Source organism: Thunnus maccoyii, chromosome 16 (genome assembly GCF_910596095.1).
Source record: "Thunnus maccoyii chromosome 16, fThuMac1.1, whole genome shotgun sequence".
NCBI lineage: Eukaryota > Metazoa > Chordata > Actinopteri > Scombriformes > Scombridae > Thunnus > Thunnus maccoyii.
The window spans coordinates 7,442,736-7,459,198 of record NC_056548.1 but is presented as its reverse complement, the minus strand read 5'-3'; the positions used below and the strand labels follow the sequence as shown (position 1 = coordinate 7,459,198).

Genomic DNA, 16,463 nt, shown 5'->3' with positions numbered 1-16,463 from the left:
CCAACAGCCTTTATTTACCTAAAATTCTCTGCAGTTGTAGGAAGAAATGCTGTATATCAAGAGCTTAATTCATAAAACTCTATGCAACATTCTGTCTACACATGAAAAATGCACACAGGTTTTTTCTTTACATGTATTAAGCCATGCGTATGCACAGTTCTGTTTAATAAATCTCTAAATCACATGTTTGCATATCAATACTTTGTCCTGCTCCACCACTTGTTACGGTGAAGAACCACTGGAAGCGAACAAATTGCATAAGATCTCCTCCGCCACGTCTCACTCATAAAGGTGTGTCGACACCGGCTGACAAGGATGCAGAGATATTTACATTACAGTGTCAACAAGAAGAGCTACTGTGTGTGTTTCCTGGTAATATTTGAGTTAGGTTTTAAGCCTGTTAGCATTTCTTAGCAAGCACTAAGTAAATAAAACACTCTGACAATTTCGGCTACTTTGTGCCACTTATTTTGTCCTCGTAATCTGGAAGGGAAGGACGTTGTATAAAAGTGGAATTCCCGAAACGGCAACAATTATTTCTTCCCATAACTTCCTGGTCCACCATCAGACCACTTTGTTAGTTTCACTGCATCACTCCCTGGTGAATTTCACCCTCATTTGCATAAAATTGAAATTGTTCAACTTTTGACCTCTCCCTGGTCAGTCCTGGTCACAAAAAATTGCACAATACCTTACAAAGCCATTTGCTCAGGTCCCATAGAAAATCAATTGGGGATAACTTTGTGTCGCATTGTGCTGCTTTCAGTGGGTCTTCATCATTAGAAGAGCAGCAAGAAAACTGCACAATTTTATGAAACATGTTGCCAAGGTTTTACAACAATGCCAGAACAGCTGCATGACCATTATACACAGTTGTGCCTATTTTTAGTAGTAAAAATAGTACAATAGTTAATAGTATTATAGATAAAAATTTCAATCACTTTATGAAATGTCAAAAGGTATAAATTTTATAGATTGCTGTGTAGACACCAGCAACCTACATTTGCTTTTTGAGTAAATGTAACTATGACAGAAAACAAACTATTTTATATATTTTTGTATTTATAGGATTCAATAAAAAGCATTCAGGAATTTATAGAAAAATTCTTGAAAAATTTTATACTGTATATGCAGCTTGCAACTGTACCTGATAAGTACAAATAGTTCCATGTCCCCAACACAGGCTGAAAAAACCTAATGGGATAGGATTTGGGTGATTCATTTTTGTAATTATATCTTACTAGGTTCAAATACATTTTGTTACTAATACCTGCTCCTGTTGTGTAAAAACTAGATCTGCTCCCAAATGTGACTAAATATCCCCCTGTGTGCGGTTTCAGGTGTGTGGAGATATCAGCGTGAGTTGTTATGTTCCTGTGTGTCGACATCTGTGTACATTCATGTTTGCGCTTACTGTACAAGTGTGTTTGCGTGTGCTTTGTCCAGCACCTCACAGATCTGAGACAGAAATGTGTCGACACCTTAGGGAGCGTGTTTCACTTTGCTTCCTCAGCGGCTGTCAGGCACGGCCAAACGCTGCCAGAGCACAGAGGAAATCCTCCGCTGCCTGCACCCCCCCCCCCCAATCCCTGCAAGACACGAGGAACATGGGAAAACATGATTTTGTGTACCAACTGATTTAACACAACAGAAATAACACAATAACTTCTAGTTTAAAGGTGGTAGTGTTAAATATTATCAGCAATTCAAACAATTGTTGACACAGAATGAATGTTTTTGGTAAAACCTGAGATGACAGATTAAAAATGTAGTGCTGATTAGAAATATTTTGTTGTGTTGGTTGTTTGTATACCAGCCTTAAAACCTGCTGGTATCATAAACTTTCATAATAGTTTAACATGTTATTTTAAATTGGTAGAGCTTCAGTTCACCATTGAGATCCATTAGCATTTCCACAAAACACATCACCGAAGCTCACAAACAAAAAAACAACATTAGTCAATATAACATCATGAAATAAATGTCTAATTTATTTAATAGACTCACTGTAAAAAGGTTAAAGGTAAAGTGTGATATTTTGGCACATTTAGGAGGTGACTAGCTTAGCTTAGCATAAAGACATGAAGAAGCAGCAGGAGACAGCTAACCTGGCTCTCTCCAAAGTTTAAAAATGTATCTACCAGCTCATTAATTAACATGTTGGTTCCTTTTTCTTTTTATACATACACAAACAGGAATGTAAAAAAGACAGTTTGTAGTTTTAGGGCAAGTTACGTGCTAGAACAATTTTTTTGGTGACTTCCTGCTGGTTGCCAATAAATAATTCCTGCATTTAACTTTACTGTGGGGCTGATTAAAAATACTGTGTTGTGTTGGTTGTTTGTATACCAGCCTTAAAACCTGCCGGTATCATAAACTTTCATAACAGTTTAACATTATGTTACTTTAAATTGGTAAAGCTTTAGTTCACCATTGAGATCCATCAGCATTTGCATAAAACACATCACCTAAGCACACATACAAAAACACATTAGTCAATATAACTACATTTTTATAACTCATCATTTCGTCAAGAAATAAATGTCTAATTCATGTAAAATCTTTTGTGACAGAGATTTGAGTCTTGAGGATTAATGAATCATTATTAGATACTGTAAAAAGCTTAAAGGGAAAGTGTGATATTTGGCACATTTAGGTGGTGATTAGCTTAGCTTAGCATAAAGACATGAAGAAGCAGCAGGAGACAGCTAGCCTGGCTCTCTCCAAAGTTTAAAAATGTATCTACCAGCACTTCCGAAGCTCACTAATTAACATGTTTGTTCCTTTTTCTTTTATATTTACACGAACAGGAATGTAAAAATGACAGTTTTGTTTTTAGGGGAAGTTACGTGCTAGTACAATTTTTTAGCAACCAGCAGCCTGTTGCAGTGACTTCCTGCTGGTTGCCAATAAATAGTTCCAGCATTTATTCATTGAGCTTTCATTGAAACCACAACCTATCATCTTTATATTCCTGTTTGTGTTGGAATTAAACAAGCCAGATACAACATATTAATTAGTAGGCTTTAGAGGTGGTGATAGATGAAATTTTGTACTTGAGAGCCAAGCTAGCTGTTTCCTCCTACTTCCCGTCTTTATGCTACGCTAATTGACACCCTGGCTCTAGCTCAATATTTACCACACAGACATGAGAGGAAGATCAATCTACTCATCTTCTCATTTCACTCTTGGCAAGAAAGCAAATAAGCAAATTTACCAAAATGTTGAACTATTGATTTCAAGCCTAAATCCACAGTCTAGACTTCAAGGTTAAAACTTTTTGATTGAAAAAAGGAATATTTTGCTGTTGTGTAATAGGTTACATATACTGTGATGCAGGTGCTTACTACAAGTTGAAACATAGTAAGTGCAATATTATTAAAAACAACAGCTATATGTGACCTATATTGAACAAAACAAGTTTTCAATCACAGGTTAGTCTGTATTTATCTTAAATTTCTTGCATCTTAACTGAAAATGACCAAATCAGTGCTTACTGGATGTATTTCGGTGAATCTGTGTTTTAATACAGTTCATGTGGACACCGCTTTCCAACAAATGTGGATTTGGTCTTCAGAGAAGTAAACAACACGTGTCGAGCTTCTTTTGAACATTAATTCAGGTTTTTCATTTTTCTGTTGCGAGTAAATTCTGTTAAGCTGGTTTAAAATCCCAGTCGGTGTGGTGATTGTGTCCCTGCCAAACTTCTGCATTGCTGGCTTGGAATCCTGCCTCTCTCATCATTGTTGTCTTAACCTTATCCAATGTACAAACCTTGCTTGCATGTCCTGAGCTCTCAAATCTGATAATATGGAAAACCATCTCAGGTCAATCAGGAAATTACATCTGGCACCCATCCACGGATTATGACAGCAGGCATGGACAAAGCAGTGTAGTATTATTGTTGATCTTGGATTACAGATCGAGGCAGTAGAGCGATGACTTATCACGCTGTTGTTGATACAGCTTTTTGGTAACGGCACTCCTGCTTCTGTTGTGCACACAGTTATTTCATCCAGCACAGTCATTGTGTGAAGCCGGGTTTGATGTTCACTGTTGCAGCTGAGTCGAAGGGAAACTGCCAGTTAGTGAGCGTCATGGAGGGGCTGCTCCGCTGCTCCACACTGATGTTTGGTCACAGGCGGCTGCAGATTGTTGTGTTTGTGTGTAAGCATAGGAGAAGGAGGCATTATGCATACGTGAGTGAAGTTTGCATTGCAAATAGCTATGTGAAATGCATGAATGTATATGTTTACGTTTGCGTGTGCAGGTGCTGTGCAGCTCAGCCGCGTCTTTTTCAGGGGGACTGACAGGAGGCAGCCACTGTGAGGGTTTTCCAGTGGCTGTAGTTTTGAGGCTGACAGCTCAGTGACACATCATTACGTATTGCTCAAGGCAGTGCAAGCAACAGTGACCTTTTATGCTGCTGTTGAATTCCTTGCACACATGTACTTGTGTATATGTGTACGTATGTGTGGGAATGCTGCTGTATTTGTTCATGTATGTCATGTGTTCGTATGATCTACTCTTTAATTAACTTTCTAGGTCTATACCTCTGCTATGATATTCACCACTGTTCAGTGGTGTTTCTTGTGACATTATATTTTCTTGGCACTGTTTTGCCCTTTTTTTACATTTACATTCATTTCACGTTGTGCAGACAGATGCACAAACACGACATGCAAACACACAGTAAGAGGACACACATGATCTTGCACTGTGACGTTTTAACATATCTCTACATAATGATGATTGAGAATAAATGATTTCATTTTAATTGAATGGATTTTTGAAAGGATTTTTTTTGAGTGAATGATTTCCCACCAACCACAGATGGCTTTCTGTCTTTTCTCTCACGCACAAAACACATACATCAAGCTTCACCACAGATGGGTGACAGCCACTGCCCCAGAAACTTGGTTTCATATCTTACTTCTGTATAATATTAAATATTTATGACAAAATGAGCAACAATCAAAGTTCAAATTCAGAAAAAAAATATCTTTACTATTTATTGAGAGCTTAAGAATCAAAAACTCAATTAATCTGCCTCATCAGGACTGTATGGGTGTGGTTTGATCAGATTTAATTGGCAGTAAAAATATGTTTTAAGGGCTTTAAAAGGAAAAAAACTATATATAAAGTGTCTTAGTAAGGTGTTTCATCACCAAGAGACTTAAGAACAGCTTCAGTGCTTCTTGTCATTGATTCTACTGCCTCTGAAACTCTACTGGAGCGATGAGCAACATTCCTCCAAAAGATATTCCCTCATTTACTGTTTTAATGATGTTGGTGGAGACCTCTATCTTACACAAAATGTTCCATATGTGTTGAACTGAGCTGAGATTTGTTGACTTTGAAAGCCACAGCATATGATAAGATCATTTTGCCATCCATGTCAAAATAATGAATCCTTTTTTCAAAGTCACATACTGCAGATCTTTTCCTCTCTCTCTCCATCTTGTTCCAAAATCGAGGTCAACTATACATGTCACAGTGCATGACTGGATGTTAATTGCTTAATTGCATCATGCAGTACATTAGTACATCTGTATGGAAGCATCTGCATTTCTTATGTTCATTCACTTCATTTATCCAGGTTCTTTCTTTAATTTTTCACCAGTGTGTATCTGCCTGCAGAGCTCGAGGTCAAATAAGGTTGACTAGCAAGCTAATTGCTATACCTACCATGGAAAACACCTGAAGGCAGCTATGATTAACTAAGCTAGCACTTTGCTGTAAACATATTACAGCAGCTAAAAAGGCTCACTAACTACATTAACATTTCAAATGCTATACAGTCGCTAATTTGGTTAATAAAGCTAATAGCAAGCAATTTGATAACAAGCTCATTAACTTCAGCTTTATGTCATGATGAAAATGGCTTCGTAGTTTGCTGTAGACAAGTTAAACTTCAAACAATGAGCAAAAATATGTAAAAGACACAATTAAAAGATACTCTCACACTCTAAATTATGTACTTAGCTTTAAAGGAGTAGTTTGACATTTTGGGAAACTATAACTATTTGTTTTCTTGCCGTGAGTTAGATGATGTGATACCTCCTAAGATTTCAAATTATTCCTTTAAAATACCACAAATTGATACTGATGATGGACATTGGAGAGACAGTTTACCACCACAGCAGCAGTCTCCCCACCGGTGTCTCTTTTCTGTCAGTGTTTTCATTATTATCTACTTTTTTCTCTTGTCCATCCTTTCAATTCAAACAGGACTGACCTAATATTTTGGATGTGAGTGGTCTGGGATGGCATCCTTTGTCAAAATTCAGAGCGCATATGTGTGTTTTTCCCTCTTCTTTTCTGGCAGCGAGGCGAGGCAATATCGAGCGGAGAAAGTGTTGACTCAGGGGGAAGGAAAGTGTCAGATTAATAACGAAGACGGGCCACGAGAGGCAGCGGAGGAAGCAATAGAAATTAGACAGGGTGTCCTCATAGTTCAGCCGACTAGAGGCGTGTGCTGTGTATTTGCAATGTTGCAGGTTTAAATCAGGTTCATATAGCTGTTTGTCATCCTGTGTCTCTCCCTTCCCTCTTGTCTTTTCTTTCCACTGCATACTGTCTAATGAGAGCAAAAAGGCAGACAACATTTTAATTTTTAATAACAAAGATGGGTCATGACAGGCGGTGGAGGAAGCAGGGAAATTAGATGAGGAAAGAGTCCCCAGATGAGTCTGGAGGGAAGGAAGGGAGGGTGGCAGAGAAGAAGGCAGGTTAGCTGCAGCTAATGATAATTTTCATTATTAATCTGTCACCAGTGGTGGAAAGCAACTAAGTACATTTACTCCAGTACTGTAAAATTCTTAGGTACTTGTGCTTTATTTGAGTACTTCCATTTACTTTAAAGTATTTCAGATAGAAATCCTGCAGTTTTTACTCCGCTACATGTATCTGATAGATATACAAAACATGTGATTCAATATTAAAAAATAAACTATCCCACAGTTTATGAAGTAGTTCAAATCCACTCCACTTAAACATTAAAATGCTTACACTACATCAGTGATAATAATCCAGAAGTACTGTTGTTGATATTGAGGAACAGGATTTCTCTTTGTCAGTTATGTGAACTAAACAAAGTAGAAAATAAAATACATTTTATTTCAAATTGTCCTTTGTCTTATTATCACAGAAAGATTTTTCAGTAAAACCTAAAAATTATTACTTCCTTATGAAAAATGTTGAAATTAAGAAAACACTTTATGAAATAGACATTTTTTTGGACAATGCAAGGTCATTAAGAAAAAAATAGTTTTTTGTTTGTTTGGTTTTTTTTGCAATGATTTGTTTCTGTTTGGAACATGTCATTCGTCAGAAGTTGTTATTTATATGTTGTATCATTATATTGTGTGTCATGTAATCCCATGTGGGATGGATCATTTTTAATGCTATGACATTCATTCATTCATTCATTCATTCATTCAGTACTGTATAGTACAACACTGACAGACCCCATTCATGCCATTTACTTTTAATTTTGATACTTCAAGTACGTTTTGCTGCATGTACTTGTACTCCTACTTAAGTAAAACTATGAATGCAGGACTGTGCTTGTAATGGAGTATTTTCATAGTCTGGTATTGCTATTTTTACATAAATCATTTAATTGTTTACTGTATACTGTAATATGGGGGGAAAATGTCCATGTTCCCAGAGCTCAAGGTGACATTTCTGAATTTCATGTTTAGTCCAATCGACAGTCCAAAATCCAAAGATATTAAATTTGCACAGCAGCAAACATTGAATAAACTATAACAAGGGAATATCTGGCATTTTTACTTGAAAAATGACTTAATCAAAACTGTCAATGAATCAACTAATCATTTTAGCACTAAGGTGGGGAGGAAGGGAGTACAGAACAGAAGAAGGGAGGGAATGAAAGAGAGAAGATGGACATGAGGTGGAAGTAATGGAGGGAAAGATGGAGGAGGAGGAAAGGAAGCAGTGAGGGAGAGGAAAGGGGGTATTGTTGTACATTTAGACAGATGAGAAGAAGGAACAGAAAAGAGGAGGAGAGATGGGACCTAAGTGAGGACAGACTGGCTGGCTGGGACTGTGCGTGTGTGTGTGTGTATGTGGCAGTTGGGTTGGGAGGGGGGTGCGGGGGGGTTGGTCGGGTGTATGTGACACATACCATCAGGCAGGATGAGCAAAAAGCAAATGAAGTACATGCCATCTCTCCCTGCATCCTGCATTATGCTAATGAGCCTTTTAATGCTGCTACTTCTGCTCACTGAGCTCATGTTGAGAACGTATGACACACACACACACACACACGCACACTCACACACACACACACACAAGCTAGAAGGCTTAGGTGTGTGTGTACCTGCACGTGTATACAGGCACAGATATGGGCATGCACATGTAGGCTTAAGTAGACTGTCTTATGTAATCATGCATGCACACCTTTCGCATGGTTGCACAGAGTTTGGTCCCCTCCAACCCCTCTAAGTCTTTCCCTCTAAGTCAGTGTTCCTTGGGAAATGTCTGCACCTCTGACTATCAGATATGTAGTCCATTACTCATGTTTGCTAATAGAAAAGTCACTGGCGGTGACATCATCCACCTCCTCCTCCTCTTTGCCTTCCTCTCCCTCCTCCTCCTCCTTCTCTTTTCATTTTGCTGTTGGTCACATGACACTGTGTCACTCTCTGAGTCAGGATGTGCAGACTGAAGCCAGATTCACTGCGTGGCCAAGTTGCTGGTCAGATGTTTTTTTTTGCTGTTTTGCTTAGTATATAGTATATGTTTTGTTTTTCTGCATTTTTGTGACTCTGTGACTTTAGCAAGCACTCAGTGTTGTGTCATATGGAAATAGTGCAGTTTTGAGCTGCAACAATTAGTTGATTAATTGATTAGTCATTTAGTCAATCGACAGAAAATTAATTGGCAACAGTTTTGATAATCAAATAATCGTTTGTCATTTTTTTTAAAGCAAAAATGCTAAATATTTGCGGGTCACATCTTCTCAAATGTGAGGATTTGTGGTTTTTCTGTGCCATATGTGATAGTAAGGTAAATATCTTTGGAATTTCGGATTGTTGATCAAACAAAACAAAACTTTTGAAGACGTCATCATGAGCTGTACGAAATTATAATGGGCAAAATTTGCAATTTTCTGACATTTTATAGACAAAACAATTAATCTGTTAACTGAAAAAAATAATCATCAGATTACACAATAATGAAAATAATTGTTAATTGCAGCCTTAGTGCAGTTTTAAAGTCAAAACATTATATTTTTACACTGTGAAATATATTTAATCCATGATTTGACCCACTTTCCCTCAACTCGTGTTCTTCTGCTTCAGTAAATGATTTCTTACATTGCCAAGCACGACCTTCAAAAACTTTCTGTAAAAGATGTTCTATGTGCCAGGTAGGTGTAGAGAGCAACGGCAATAGAATTAACAGAGTAAGTTTGGAGAGTGAAAAGAGCACAATGCTTTTGTATGTCACGTCTTACTGTTATATTTCGAAATTCTGGACATTCAGGACGGCTGAGAGCAAAACTCGGCATTTAGCTCATATTTGATATTTTACATAGTTGAAAAAAATATCTGCTGTCAGACTGCATTGTAACTGTTGTGGGAATATCTCTACCTGACATGATATTATCAGTGTTTGTTCAGTGACTCACTGGAAGAAAAATACACAACAAAACAACAAAATGGGTTTAAAGTTGTGAAGTGCATTATAAATATTTGTCAGTGCCCGAGTGGTGCAGTGGTAGAAGTTTTGTCAGGTGCCCCCATTGAACATTATTGGCAATGTATGGTGGGAAGCCGGTGAGGGATCACACCCTTTTTGCAGCACTACTCTTACTGGTTGATCAGGGAGGGTGGTGGCATAGTGTCCTCCTGGTAAAAACTCCTCACTGTTGCATGAAAAGACACAGCTGGTGCAACTGATACACATGTCTCTCCTCGCCCTCCTCAGGCCAAAAAGGACAAAAAAGGGTGAGAACATTGAAAAAGTAAAAACAAAGTTGATGTGGGTTTGATTTTTCTCCTTTCACGTGTGTATCTTGAATAGCCTTGAACAGGAGCTGTAAAGCGGGTGAGTCATCTTGCAATAAAAGATGAAATGTTGGTTGCAAAATCTGCCTCGTAAACTGTGGCATTAAGAAAAGTTAAGACAGGAAAGTTACTTTACTGTGACTGACAATGTATCTGACACCGTGTGTGCACCTAGAATTACTTATAAAGAGTTTTACACACCCAGATTTACTGTTTCGGTGAATGAGAGGATTGGATCTGCAGTGTTGTGTGCATTGAACTGGCAGAAGCTGCATAACAGTGGGAGTCGATGAGAAGGGAGGCCAGGATTAGTCCAGGTGGCCTAGAGACCTTGTTGCATGTCATTCTCCATCTCTCTCTCGCTTAGTTTCCTGTCTGTCTCTACTGTATCCTATTTAATAAAGGCAAAAAAAGTTTAGCTTTATATCTAAAATACCTGAAATATCAATGATTAACTCACATAGATAATAGTGAGAATGGTGAATTAGGCCTGAAAAATTTATTTCACTGTTCCTGTTTGATAATAAAAATGTAGGACTGCACCATGAAAGGAAAGCCCTCAAATGTAACAAATACATAAAATAAAAAATATCCATGCATTTCATATGTATTTCATATCATTTTTGAGCCCTCAGATGCTTGATTGATATTCAATCCTTAAGGTTCTTAAGATGTACTCATATTCACTTATTATTTGTTACTTTACTGCTGGGTTAGACACGTTTTATTAACAAAGTGAACATAAATATAAGTATTACACATTGTGTATATAGATGTAGCAATAACTTTAATATACTAAAACTTAACTTTTTATAACAAATCATAAAAATTACATCACCGCTTATCATTGTGCAAAAAAGAAAAGTAAAATGCTGTTTGGCATTTAATGCAGCAGGAAGCATAAGTTCAGTTCATTTCTGTTCTGAATCAAAATAATTTAAAAAATATTTTAACCTTGCACTCCTGCTGAAGTGCTCTTGAGCAAGGTAGAGAGCATTTACCTTCTTCAGGGTGCCATACAACTACTACAATAGTCTCAACAAGACTTACAGAAATAATACATGCTCACTCATTTCTGTCTTATAGAGTTTGTAGCGTGAGAGGCGTTAGAAGGCTGCTATTGTTGTAGTTTGATTCCTGACACAGTCAGAGTCATTACCATCAACTTCCTTATAATTTACAATACATAGGAAGAATTGTTCACTGAACGGACCATACATGTTTGTTCAGTATCCATAGTGCTGTTGTGTCCGAGGGGGAAACACTGTTGAAGGACAAACTCTCCGCCCTGATCAGATGACACTCATTTAAAACATGTCAGGCAGCTCTTCCCCGCGGGCCACGGTTTTGCCTGCCATGTTCCTATGCCATTTTTTTCCCTCCTTGTCACATGTCATCCCTGTTTCTGTAGATTTACATCAGTCTATGTCTGGCGGCCATCCTGCACAGAGACAGACAGATAACTCTAATAGTAACTAACTAATGACGCTTGGCTGTGGATTTGGCTCAAATTGAATGAATGAGGTCTGTGTGCAAGGAGCGGAGAATCCAAGTGCCTGTTGCATGCCAGACGGATATAGCGGGCAGGCGGTCTGTGTACCTCCTCAGCAGATTGGAAGAGGAGGAGGAGGTGGATTGGATGTGTGAACAGCTGGTGACTGAATAAAGACTGGTTTGGGATCATGGGAAGGAAACAGTGCAGAGAGAGCAGGATGAGAGGTCATGGACACCAGGCAATGGTGTGGTCCAAGAGATCGGTCCTGATGAGAGACCAAATTAAATTGTCCTGTTGTGTCTCAGATGTAAGTCTTTCATTCTTGTGTGTCTTTCTTTTAATGAATCTGCTATGGGTAGAGAGGATTGACAGGTTTGTTTAGTGATTAGCACAGTCACCGCACTCCAAAAAAGAGTGGTACTGTACAACTTGGTATAATGGATGATAATTGACCTGGAAGTATCTAATTGACAGTCATGATAAGAGCTGGTTAAAATCTCTAAATGCTAAGAGACGGTACATTTCTTCTTCATTTCATATTATTTTTTCTCTTGGATTTTTCAAAGCAGTGTTTCAAAGTTGATACTTGTTCCAATAAAGTAAAAAAAGACAACTACTCTAATCCAGATTATACAGACGGACATGTAGGTCATGAATGATTGGGGACTCTATATCCTATTTCAAATGCCTCTGTGTTAGTCGTGTGGTGGACTGGTGACCTGTCCAACATGCCCACCTGTCGCTGAGACTCTGAAAAGGATTAAACAGGCAAAAAAATTTGAATTGAATTGAATTTCACTCATGACAGAATGCATGTTGGTTTTTTTTTCCTAACCTCAACCAAGTAATTTTAAATGCTGTCAGTATAAGTTAATCATGATGTAACTGCAATATCTGAGTACTGTAGGAATGATTCATCAACAAGACAGAGTTTGTATCCATGCCAGCGCCTCTGTAAGACTATATTTACATATATCTGAGCTAAATGCTAATAAGCATGCTAACATGCTCAAAATTGCAATGTCAACATGCAGATGTTTAGCAGGTAATGGATTTGACAAAATTAAATTTTGACCTGATGATAGCGCTATACGAAATGTCAGGGGATCATCAAAGTTATTACAATTTATTCTGAGTGGGAAATGAATGTCCACACCAAATTTCATGGTAATCTATTCAATAAATGTCAAGACATTTCACTAAAAAAAACTCAGATATCAACCTTACAGTGGCACCAGAGAAAAAGTCCAAGGATCATCAAAGTCATTAGGATTCATCCTTTGTGAACGATGCATATCTGTACCAAATGAGATGTTTCCATCTTAGCCAAAGTGGTGGACCGACCGACTGACTGACATTGCCACTAGCACAGTTTTACACTGAATGTTCAGTTGCATTAATCTGAATAATTTTATAAATATTCTGTTGGTTTATAGCATTCTTTAGCGGCAGTATTCAAGAGACCTTGTCTTTACATTCTGAATAGAAAATGCAACGTGTGTGATAGTTTTTATATGTAATAGCATTTTTAAATTGTCTGTGAAAGAATTTTAGTCTCCAAAGAAGCCTTCTTCGTTTTTGTGATGCCATTGACTTTGACCACGGTAGTTGACACATTGTAAGTCAAGAATAAACCCAAATCCACCCTATTATTTCCGACCTTTGTCGTTGTTCCAGTGGCTCCGACGTTGCCCCCTTTTTGATAGAGGTTAATCCCTCAAGCATGCACAGTGAATGAGCCATCTCCAGCTGAGTGGCAGGTTTCACTGTGGGAAGCTGGGGCATCTGGAGGACGCCGACTTCCTCTCCTCTTCTCCTCCCAACCACTTCCTTCTTTCCCTCCCTCTTCGCACCCCCCTCCCTGCTCCGCCTCTGTATACGGCCCAGCTGGCACACCTAGGGGGTTGTGAACAGGTGTTATTCCCCTGTCAGGGGCCACACTTGAAGGAGATGGCGGGAATGAAGTTGGCATGGCAATGACTGGGAAATCAGGTCAGCATCCCGAACTCACACACACACAAACATAGCTACACACAGCCAAGACTGTCTAAAAATAACGATGTCACCAACGGGGGGTGGACAGGAAAATAAAGTAAATGAAAGCAGAAGCATTTGCTGAAGTAGGGGATGTGATGAGCGCAAGGGTGGCCTGGAGAGAAACAGATATGGAGGAGGGTAGAAGATATACATAAAGAGTGAGAGAGGGAGAGTGGAGGAGGCAATAGAAGATACACAGAAAGAGGAGGAGGAGGTTGGGGAAAAATGAGACAGAGGATGAGGAAGGGAAAGGAGAGGCTGGCTGGACAGGGCCAACCATATCCCCCGTGATTGTCCCTGCCACACCTTGTTAAGGCATCCCACTGTGTTCCCCCCCATCCCTCCCCTTTCCCCGGGCACTGACACACTGTGTTCCTGACAAACACAGTAGGGGGGACATTGGGAAGAGCAGAGGAGCGGAGGAACAACGTCTACAGGAGGCAGCGCCGTATTGTTCAGGCTGAATTACACGGTCACGCAGGGTGGGCAAAGTAGAAACTCGACCAACAAGAGAAGAAAGGAAGAAGACACATACTGTAAAGAGGGATTAGCTTAAACAGTAGGGGAGGGGGATGAATATGAAACAGTCCGACCTGGGTCAGATAGTATTTGCAAAAACTTCTTAGTGTTTGCTTTAACTTATCCGATGGGTGGGAGGCAGCTCGAGTAGAATGGATTTAAGCAAAGTCCAATTCTTTAGCTGAAACAATAAGAAGCATTTTGCACTTTTCCACCTCGGGAGTTTTTCTAAGAACACAGGAGCCCTTTTAGGAACTTAGGAACTGCGTTTTGATTGGAGGAACCCAGCCTGAAAGCTCCTGCCCCCAAAGAGTCTCTCTTCTGGGGTTTATTATCGGACAAGAGATACCTGGGATGAGTTTGTAGCGGTCACTGACTGATTTACTCATGCAGTAAGCAAGCACTGAATGGCATTAGTGTTACTTTCAGGAATAGGTGGGAATTCATTGTAATGTTTATTGATATTTGAAGAAATAGTTCAATATTTTAGCTTTTCCTTCTGAGAGTTAGATGAGAGGAGAATCTCTGCTTTGAGTTCGGTGATTATCTTATCTTAGCATAAAGACTGGAAGCAGGGGGAAACAGCTAGCCTGACTCTCTCCAAAGCTCAAAAATGAACCTACCAACACCTCCAAAGATGACTAATCAACACTTTGTATCTCATTTGTTTAACCTATAGACAAACAATAATGGAAAAATGACAAATGGAGTCCATAGATGGAGTTGCACAGTTTAACTATAACCCCTCTTCTCTCCAGGCGTACAGTATATTTAACCTTTGAGACAGCCAGGCTAGCTGGTTCCCCCTTGCTTCCAGTCTGTATGATAAGCTTCGCTTGGCTAGCACAGACATGACGGTGGTATTGATTCTCTCATCTAACTCTTGGAAAGAAAGCGAATAAGTGCATTTAAGTGCACAAAAAGCTGAATTAGACTTATTGACTGCTCTAAAAAAAAGAGCAAGATAAAGAGAGATTGGGTGACTGAGAGAGAGTGGACAAAACAAAATGCAACTTTATTTGCTGATTGGTTCAATGCGGTTACGTACTGAAACAGAAAAAAACACAACAAAAACAAAGACTGAAAAGTTCATCTCCCAATTTGGAAACAAGCATCTATACTTTCTTTTGTTTCCACTTTCTCCTCTTCACTTCTGCTTCTTCTGCAATTCTCTTTTACAACATCCATGCAAACATCTGAGCTGTAATGATTCAGTATTGTAGATCACTAAAAAATTAATTTTATCTTCAGTACATCTTCAGATGCAGTAGAAAACACAAACAGCAAGACAACCAAACAAGGGAAGATGCAGGGAAAGAGAGATGAAGATGGGGTATGTTGGAGGAGGAACAGAGCCGGATGAAAGCAAAACATCAGGCAGGCATCTTAATTGAATAGGCATGTACAGCTGTAGACTTCGTCCTCGAGAGGTTTTCAACAAATGTCACAGTGAATGAGGAGAGTGATGGAGGACAGAATCGATCGTAGTTCAGTTCCCACAGCTTCCTTCCCCTCCTCCACCTCTCCCTTTACTCGTGCCTTCCCCTTTCTGTCCCAGAGGATTTAAAGGCTCCTCGACTATGTGACCAGAACCTCCCTCTGACTCACTGACTGACTGACTGACTTGCCGACTGATCTTCCCTCATTCCTCAGGCAGGGAGAGCAGGATTAGACCTCTTCACCACTTCGCCACTCACCACTTCCTCCACTGTGAGACCCTGCCCTTTGCATGTTCCTTCTACATGGCTGACTGTTTTAGATATCCCGCTGCACACCAGCTAGCCTTTTAGTGCACTTTCCGTTTAACAGCAGCAAAGGGCAGGTTGGCGGAAAGCTTTAATGCTCAGGAATTAGTAGGGTATCTACACGGGCTTTGTACTGGGCTTCATAGTAGACGTTTGAGGATCCCACAGAGCCTCAGGTCAATTTACATCCTACATTACTTGTGCATTGTTCTCACCAAATGAATTGCTGAGATCTGGCAACATAACTATGACCAAATCTGACAAGGCAGATTTGGCAAACAAGAGAGGTTGTAAATGAGCCAGCAGCATAACCAGATTATTTAAACCAGTGGTTCCCAACTAGTTTAAACTGGTTTCATTCTTCTCCGTCTCTGGGAAGGCCGCTACAGACAATGGATGTACAAGACAAGGGTCACATTACCCACAAAGCATGTTGCATGTTCATGTGCTTCACAATAAAATATTCCTGGAAATTCACTACATTTCAAAGTAATTTTTTTCTGACAAAGCACTCAGAATGAGCTAGCGGCCCGCTTTTGGATAATGACCCACCAGTTAGGATCCATTAATCTAAACCCCTTTATTTAGAGGCAAAATAGAAATAGAAATGTTGGTGGAAATCCCTCG

General features: G+C 39.3%; 1 protein-coding gene across 2 annotated transcripts in view; it reads left to right on the top strand.

The window, feature by feature from the left end:
• The window catches only part of slc8a3 (solute carrier family 8 member 3), a 119,506-nt gene that overhangs the window by 40,243 nt on the left and 62,800 nt on the right, over positions 1-16,463 (top strand). The gene's annotated exons all lie outside the window — the stretch shown is intronic.